General features: G+C 39.4%; 1 long non-coding RNA gene across 2 annotated transcripts in view; it reads right to left on the minus strand.

Moving 5' to 3' along the window:
• LOC110399004 overlaps nucleotides 1-9,177 on the minus strand; it is a 69,226-nt gene extending 60,049 nt beyond the window's left edge. For both annotated transcript variants that reach the window (XR_002438811.1, XR_002438812.1), the window contains exon 1: nucleotides 8,907-9,177. This is a non-coding gene — a long non-coding RNA (uncharacterized LOC110399004). The remainder of the gene's footprint in view (nucleotides 1-8,906) is intronic.

Consider the following 9,815-nt stretch of genomic DNA (forward strand, 5'->3'; position numbering starts at 1 on the left):
TTCTCCATCACTTACAGAATGGAGAAGAGAATATTTCAATCTCTCCCCTGCCAAACATGCTGTTGTATTACCAAAGAACCAGATTATTACTCAAAATCAGCAGGAACAGCACTTCTCGAATACAAGTTTAAAAAAAAAGAAAGAAAATTCCTAAACTGCCCTATACAGGAGAACTTTAGTCACTACAAGATATTCAAGCAGTATAAACTGATGCCTGAAAGCCAGCATGACATTCTGACAGTGATGCATTGCTGTTCCTTATGTCAAGGGAGTGCACACCAACAGCTGGCTGTTGCAGGAATTGGACACGCGTCCTGTCACTGCAGCACAACCTCCTTACAGACCTTGCCATCATTCCAGCTAGCCGGGAGAATTTCTTTCATTGCACCCAAGCACACTGCACATACTTTCTCCTGTTTGGTAAAAGAAGGACTCGCCATTCAATTCCTCTCCATGTGCAAGAGGTAGCCCCAGCAAATCCTCCTCACATACATAAAGCATTTTTAAATAAAAATCTATTTTAAGGCATTTGATCAAATAAGCAAAATTAGAGAGTCTGTTAATAGAGCTTATTTAAATAAAAATTGTTAGTGTGATACTCTCCACCTTAAATACATAGAATCAAGAGCCCACGCTTTTTCCCCCCCCTCCATGAATTTAGCTTGAGAGTTAAAAATACATAGATCATGAGAACTCTACATGAGTGAAAAAGCTCTTTAGTAACAGCATTGTTGAATATTGGAATGTAAATCTCTGAGCTCCTTATTTCGTGAAATAAAGTCTTTTTGTGTGCATAAAATACAGTTCAATGTTAAGTATTTTCTAGAAAATGGGGGACAAATCCCAGTGTAATCTTCAGACAAAGTTATTTCAGATGCTTAATGCCTGTAAAATTATAGCTGTGCCTGGTCCTAAACTTGAGGGTCTTTTGACATTTTCCCTATAAAACCATTTATTCGGGGGCTTACAATTTGACCATGAAAATTTGATTCAGGATGAATCTTGGTGTATAAACCCTCAGCTTGGGTTGTACTTCTGAGTGGTGCCCACAGATGCAGGGGAGATTATTTTCATCAGGGCATAGGAGCCGCCTCTCTCTTTAAAGGATACTCTTTGCATTCAAAATTTCACATTTATACCATTCCACATACATGGGACAAATTTCAAAAGAACAGCAAACAAGCTGCATTTCTAGCTAACCTGCTCCATAACAATACACTGAGCAAGTGAAGAACAAAAGCCTTTGATTTGTACAGCAATGAGTACACAAAGTAAATTTTACAACATTTTAAACATAATATTAAAAATGAGCACTTAAAGATGAAAAAACCTGAAGCTTCTTCCCAAAAGAGATTTTTCTAACCTACATTATTTTAAGATTACAAAAAATACAGTGTCTACATGATTCTATGTTCCCAGAAGTACTGTTTTTTGAACTCAATACAGAAAAGAATAAGAGGGCTGGCCACCCTCATGAGGCCTTCCTGCTGTTAGGGGGCAAAGGAATAAGGTAAATTGAGAAGCCAGATCTGATCCTAAAACTCTCTTCAACAACATGAGACCCTGGCAATAGCAAAGGGATAGACTGGCTGGTTATTTTAGCCAAGTGCACGTGTGCTCCTGTCTGCCTGCAGCCCACAGCTGCTGAATTAGGCAGTGGGAGCAAACAGGCACACGGGCAGGCATCTTTAAGTAGAAAAGAATATAAGCAGCAACGTTTGGGTTCAGATTTCAAATGCACCACCGTCCAGCAGCACTCATATCCAGCGTCACGGTGCTGACTGCAGCTCTACTTTCAGGGCACTCAGCCTCACCCACAAGTTAAAACAAGCAGCAGAGGAAAGGTTCACCTGCTCTGCAGTATGACACCTTAAGAGCGCGCCAGTGAGATCAGGATTAGGGCCACTGTTCACTCAGAGAGAAGAGGGGATGCTGTGGTTGAGGAGTATAAAAGTGCCTGAAGACAGCTGCCCTCATTTCTGCTCTCTGCTTGGATGTTTTCAACATAACCATGAGCTCCCTCCTAGGCATCAGCCCCAAGACACAACGAGGAGGCTAATCCTCTTTTCCCTACCCCCTGTACAGAGCTCACAATTTAACTACAAATGCAAGCATGGGGAGGAAAAAAAAGTCATAATAGCAGGGATAATTATGAATACCCACATGTAATATGACTATAGGAACAACTCAAGTAACCAAACTATATTAAAATCAGAAGGAGACCAGAAAGAAGGAGGGCTCAGCCCAACTATTTGATGCTGCCACTTCTGCTAGTTGCTAGTGCCCTTTGCAAACATACATCCTTCCTTCCTTCCCTAGTAACATCCCATTTCTGTTATTTTTGTGGGTTTTGCTGAAGAGGAAAAGGGGTCTGCCAAGATGACTTCTGGTCTCTGCTATGTGCTGAACAAGTCAGAAGCCAAGTTATCCTCTTTGACTGTTTCTAGGATTGTCTTCTAGGCAGCAGCTTTCTCCAGCAATGCCCATGTGCTTCCACACCCCAACCAGCAAACAACATAAAATGTTCATCTTCCTCCCCTGTCTCTGCCAGGAGGCTTCTGTGCCCTGGATGTACCAGGGACATTGCTAAGTTGCTTCTGTCCTGCCCTTTATTTGCACCTTAGCAAAGGCATTTTAATAAAGCATATGGACTCTTCGGGCCACTCAGATTTCTACCTTGTTGAGTTACATATCACTGGGCAGACACCCACCAGCTGAGGAACTCCTGGCCTTTCCCAGGAATTGGAGTGTTTTCACAGCAGGAAAAAATAAGAATCACTATTTTAAACCTCAGTTCTAAACATTGCAGTTTAGGGCAAGATGCAAATCCAAGTATAAACAGCTGCTGAACTGCCTAAGGTCAAACCATAGAAATCAGATATTTCTTATTTTTTAAGGATATAATCAAAGTCCTTCTCCTATACTTGAGAACCACTTAAAACCCAATGAGTAGACAGGACTCTACTTCTCTCCATAGGCTATGTAAGTTCTGTTTTCCCTCTACATCTCCCAGGTACCTTTAATCAAATGATTACATTTAATATAAAATATAAAGTATCATTTAACATAAATAATGTCACATTGGCTCTAAAAACATATGTCCTCACTAATGAGAAAGTTAAGTTAATTTGACGTGTACCTTACTAATTACATGTTTAAGATACCATCTCCTAATGAATTCAAGTGTATGAAATATCATTTACATGAAAAAGCCCACATCACTACAGAATAAAAGCATCTTGTAGCAGGCATGCGTGTCCAAAGGATCTGTTGCAACAGGGTATTGTATATGGGTCAAGCATGAAGAAAGGCTTACATACCTAATGGCTTGCCTGTTTTCTACTCCTCCCCAAGTCAGCTGCCTGGCTGGCAGGAAAGTCATGCTTCCTTGGGACAGATGACATACCGCTCCTTTTGTATTTTGGAAGCAACAGCAAGTTCGCATTCATTACAGGTCAATTAAAAACTGATAATGAAAGGATTTAATGCACCTTTTCATCTAATAGTTAATGCGCTACTACAAAATGCTCAGTATGAAATACAACATTCAATCCAACCCAACCATCATTTGGAGCATGGGCCCACATGGGGCTCCACACACACAGAGCGTGGCACAATGCCCGACAGTAACTTGCTGGAGGGTTCGGGAAGGATCCTGACCCTCATCTTTCATAAGAACAAGACAGAGTTATGTTTTAGAGCCCTGCATTAAAAGTGTGACTGGAGGAGCCCAGTAACAGAAGGTGATGGGGAATTGCCTTTCAAGTAGGGCTGCTCTCCCTTTACACCATGACAAGAAGTCCCGTTGCCGCACACACACAATAAAATCTGCTTAGTACAAGCCTTCCTAAGTCAGACCTACCTACTTCTGCTTGTGCTCTTGACCTTCCAGCCACACGTTAGCAATTAGCTCCTTGGCACAGCCATCTGGAGAGCTGGTTGGTTTTGTACAGCTTTTTGCTACTTGGTCCCTAGGAGCTTCAATCACAGGACCAGGGCCTATGCCCTGGGTGTGCTGCTGTGCACCTCACAGGAAGGGTTGTGATTGTCATGCTCAGAGAGCACAGAATGTGGCCAGAAATGAGCCTCCTGTGTGATACAGGTACAAATACAGCTATACTTAAAGACAGCACCCTGAGTATGCAAGGGAATGAGATCAAAGAAAAGAGGAAGAACTGAAAGAAACTAATAAGGTGCAGACAGAAGAGCACGGGGTCCAGAAGGAATTACACCAGCAAACTAACCAGGGAAGTCTGGTGCCCTTGGACTCCTCAAAGGAATCACTGGATCATCTTTTTGATGAAGATCAAGCTTAAGTCACATATAGCAAGGTCAGTCTATGAAGGGCCTGCTAATTACAGGAAACAGATGATAGGAAATACAAAAATTAAAATGCACACACACAAAAAAGTACCAGGTACTCAGGGCTCATTCCACTTGGAACAGTCATTTTTCTGCTCCAAGTTGCTTTGAAACAGTTCATGACTATTAAAAATGCGGAAGACATCTGTGGTATGCAGCTCCGAACCACTTCACGGAATTACAGAATGTCAGGGATTGAAAGGGATCTCGAAAGAAGAACTCCAAAGGAAGATACAGCTTTAAAAAAAAAAAGCACCATAAACAAAGATACTTTGACACAGAGCACATCTGCTGGTCTCACCAACTTAGCAGGACCCCAAGATGTACAGCTCTGTGCTTCACATCACAGAACAAGTTGAGATTACCTGAAATGCTCAATTCTGTATTTTGCAAAGTACAAAACAGAAAGCATGTATGGTGTTTATAATAAATAGTTGCTAATTTTTTCCAGTGCAAACTAATTTTACCATTACAATTTGGTTGGGTTTTTTGTTCCATGCTTCCCATCCTGGCCCCCTTCCCCACCCAAAGGATGTCAGTCATTTTCTAGTCAAAACTGCTCTCTTGAAACAGTTCAGAACACTAACAGATAGTTTGTTTCTGTACATACACAGCGTACATGTATATTCCTGTTTTATATCTGTTACCTGATTAGAACTCTGCTTCCACCACAGCCTGCTCTATATAGAGGAGGAAAGCCAGATTTTTAGCTAACATTTATGTAGCATATAATAAAGCCAAGTTCTCAATTTCTCATGCAAGTACTCAAGAAGATTTTAAGACCAACCATTTATTTTAAGGTGTCTTTTATACTTTAAAGAAACCCTAAATTATGTTTGCTTAACCCTTACCAGAGTCAAATCAGAGTATTCCAGGAAACACTCATCTTTATCTAAGAGCAGAAGTTTGGTAGAAGAGGTTATTAATACAGTCAGTACGGTACACACTCCCCTGAAATGTTAAGGTGCACGTAAACAGCTCTATAAAACAATGCCAAAAAACCTCCATGAGGAAACACTCAGGTAACAAGAGGTTGAACTTTGCTCTTTGGCCAAGGTCTATTTGTAATTACAGTAAATTCTGATGATGAGAACAAACCAAAATTCAAAACCAAAAATATTTTTTGAGGAAAGCCACAGTATTGTTATTAATGTTTTAACATTCTCCTGGTATTCTTGGCTGCAAAAACTCTTCTTGCCAAATGACAGACTGAAAGCAAACTATCAATATGCTCACACTGATACGAGATTAAAGGACTCACTCTTTTGGTGTGAATTACCCCTGAATAGCATACCTCCTCATCTTATGTACACCCTGAATATCTCCAATAGTCCACATTGTAATTGCTTTTTTTCATTCAGAGATCTTAGCACGTTTTCAGCAGATGTATCATCAAATGTTTTACATGCCAATCTGTTTATCATTAAAATGAAAAATCAATATGTCTGATTCAAGCGTAAACAGAAGTTGAATGTTTAAGCTGTCACTGAAGATGACATATAATTATAGAATATGATTTGCACTTGGCAAATCACTATTTCCTGAGAAGGGCAACAGACAGTAGCAAGAAACTTTTCACAACAACTCGGTGCACTGCCACTTATAGCCAGGGAATTTTTTATTTTTTTTAAACGAATGCAAAAAAAAAAATACCTATACAGCCAGAAAGAGCAATAAGCAAACAATCACTGTTAAATTTAATCATTATGTATGTTTAGTTGATGAGAGAACATGTCACTTTATGTTACTGGGCTGAGTCCAGATTTTTATTTAAAACAGAAGTACTGAAAATAATAACTTCAAAAAAAATACTACGGGGTTTCTGTTCCAGACCATTAATTTTTCAGTCAAATCAAACTATCATTTAATTGAATCCTGATGCTGGGACTTGGATTCTACATTAAAAAAACCTGGAAACTAAAGCACATAACAATAATTTGTTATGTTGAGCAATTCATCCCAATATGTCAAGCAAAAACATAAGACAAACTCAAAATAACATTAGCCTACTTTCTGTGATGACACAAAACTAATAATGAAAGGAAACAAACCTTTGTCCTAGCCAAGGAATAAAGCCATTAACTATTATTTCCTCCAAGCTGATACTTAATTTAAAAGCACACACAAGATGGAAGAGAATACACCAAGAGGGGAGATTTAGATTGAATGTAAGGAAAAAGGTGTTTTTTTTTTTTTTTTTTTTCCACACAATACAGGTGGAGAGGCAGTGGCACAGGTTGCCCAGAGAGGTGGTAGATGTCCTGTCCCTGGAACATGCAACATCAGCCTGGCGGGGGGGGGGGGGGATCTCTGAGCACCTGATGGAGTTGTAGTTGTCCCTGTTTATTGCAGGGGAGTTGGACTAGATGGCGTTTCAGGGTCCCTTCCAACTCAGACGATTCTGTGATCTATAAATACTCATAACATTTGCATGAAAAGCCAAGCACTTCCAAAGGCAACTAAAATTTTTTAGTTATCCCCTTTGAGCCAATACAAATACATAAATATACATATATTCACACATACATGCACAGGTTTTCATAAGAAACAGAGAACAATCTCAGAACAAAGAAAACTACCTTTAGAGTCATGTCACATCAAGCATACAAACACAACTGAGACGAGGTGATTTGTTGTTTGTCTTTGCTGCCATACTCACAATTTGACAGCAATAAGAGAATTCCACTTTAGAAAAGAGGAATGCTTCTTTTCTGATTTTGAATCGCGATTTAGAGAAGTCTTCAAACCTGACATTTGGGGGCTTTAATTAACATTTTGGTCTTCTTTGTATCATAATCGTATTCTCCCCCACTGCTACCTCACTAGAGACAACATCATCCACAGAATGAGGTAAGCCTCTCAATTTTTACTTGAAGCAATCATTCAGCTAACCAGCTGTGAACGTTTTCAGGCAGACATGAACATGCTGAAATATATGGCAACTTTCAGCTAAGGAGCTGTGAGTGTCCTGGTTCTGCTGCACAGCTGACAGCACATGAACTAAAGAAGCTCAATCCTGGTGCATCAGGAGCAATCAGATGTCAAACAGCGCTGGGAGCACACTGGTTTCTCCAGGTCTTAAATATCAACGGAAACCTACAACTCCCCATTGAGTCTTCCTCATCTTGGTTAGATAGACCAGGAAAGGGAAAAAGATGAAGGTGCAGAAGGACAGTGGAGGGAAATTAGCGCCCTAAATACAATCTTGCATTTCTGTGTCCTAATCACCTTCTATTAAAAAAAAAGTTATCAGAGAAAAATGCATTTCTACTTTGCAGACAGAAGAACACATTAACTTCTTCCCCATGTAAAGATCACCTGGGATTGCAAAGTAAAAGGAGCACTAATCATCTGATTAGGAAGAGTAAACTTCATAACTGCACCCTCTGCCACATCTTTGTTTTATTGCCACTAATAGGAGCGTTAAGCACTTAGCACATCTACAGATCATACCAGCAATGTCGCTGCTGTAAGTTAAGCACCTTACTTCTTCTTTTGACTTTTCTAGAGGTATTCCTATTACTGCTCTTTGCCATCAGGTCAGACTGGTTACAGAACCAAAGGGTACTCTTTAACATCTGTATTACCAAGTGCTTTTAACAAACATCCAAAGATGCAGCAGCCTCCAAACGCACAATTGATAGACAAGCCTACACATCAAACAGTGTGTTGAATTAGCACAATCAGGTTTTTGGTTTGTTTTTTTGTTTGTTTGTTTTGTTTTTTTCCTCAGGAAGAACATGTGGACATGTTTTAATCTCTAAAAGACATATCTAAAGTGCTTTACATTGAATTTATTGTATAACACCCTTAATAAATATAACAGCTTAATAATTTAGAACAGCAAGCTTTGCTAAAGATCTTTTAAATACTAGCCTGATAAATGAGCTTAAAATGTATTAATACAAATATTAAATTAAAATTAATTAAAATTCAGATTTACTTCGTCTCCCACCCCCACAAAGAAAAAAACAGCATCTCCCACATCACTGCTAAAACTAAGAATGCCTAACCATTAGGTAGAGAGCAGTGAAGAGCTTGACGTATCAAAAATAAGGGTATAAAATATAAGGATAAAGCAGATAAATTGTGACCAGTTGTTTGTTTTGTTATAAGGAAAGCATACAATTCTCTTGCGTATTCATTTATCATCTACTTAAAGCATTAACACTACTGGATCAGAAATACAGCAATCTGCATGAACTCAGTGAGGTATCAGGGATCCTAATTAGAAAGGCAGAAGCATAGGTGCACACAGGGAGTATATTTGCCTTTCTTCAAAATATCAGGAAAAACAAAAAGCTGTTATACTGAAGAGCAGAAATAAGGGCATCCTAAAAACACCAGGTGTTACTTTTCCTTGAAAACTTTATGTTAGCTAGAGAGCTAATGAAATAACATAACAAACCAGGAAACTAAGCATCTGAGCTATACAAAAATTGCCAAACACAGGAGCAAGCAAGGCCCTAATATTAGAGGGAAGCAGAAGTTTTAAGTACAGGAGAAATATGATTAGCTAAGAACAGCCTACAGGTTTCACTTACCACATCATCCACAGGTAAAGTCCTCTTCTCTATAGATTAATGTAGTCCACTCCATTAGCACATTCTTCCTAACCCTGCATTTGTCACATTAGCTACCCAGAAGACATAACTGTGCTCCCACAAGTAAAGGTACTTTGATCTCCCTCAGCTTGAACAATACAATTATTAAAAGGCTTGAACTAACACACCCACCCACACAACAAAGGCATTAGCTACTAAAACCAAAACTTTCTCTGAAATTTATTAAAGCAATGTCTGCTTAAACCCTCAGCTCCTTCATGGTACTCAGACCCAAAAAACAGTCCTCTTAGAGCTGGTATTTAGAGTACCAACACCTGACTCAGATCAGCAGGTGTTAGGCGTTACAGAAAATGTGCTGTTAGTTGTCTCTGGGCGTGTTTTTCTCCAGTACTCAGTGTTCCCTTAAACTGCTGTTATAAAATTGTTGCTTTTGATTGTCTATAACAATGCTCAATGATAACCAGGGGGGCTCTTGTCCTTTGAAGGAATGTTCTTTAAAAAAAAAAAAAAAAAAAGAGGAGGAGGGGGGAAAAAAGCAAACACTGGCTAAATGTGTAGATAAGTCTTGACAGGACAAGGAGGAATGGTTTCAGACTAAAAGAGAAGAGATTTAGATAGGATATAAGGAAGATTCTTTTTTTCCACAGTAAGTATAGTGAAGCACTGGCACAGGTTGCCCAGAGAAGTGGGATGCCCCATCCCTGGAGACACCCAAGGTCAGGCTGGAGGGGCTCTGAGCACCTGATGGAGCTGTAGGTGTCTGTTCATTGCAGGGGAGTTGGACTAGGTGGACTTAAAAAGGTCCTTTCCAACTCAAACAATGCTATGATTATCAGAAGAAGAGAAAGGCAAAATATCTTTTCTATGTTAGTAAGCTATGCATAAAAA

This window comes from Numida meleagris, chromosome 4 (assembly GCF_002078875.1).
Source record: "Numida meleagris isolate 19003 breed g44 Domestic line chromosome 4, NumMel1.0, whole genome shotgun sequence".
In the NCBI taxonomy this organism is placed as follows: domain Eukaryota; kingdom Metazoa; phylum Chordata; class Aves; order Galliformes; family Numididae; genus Numida; species Numida meleagris.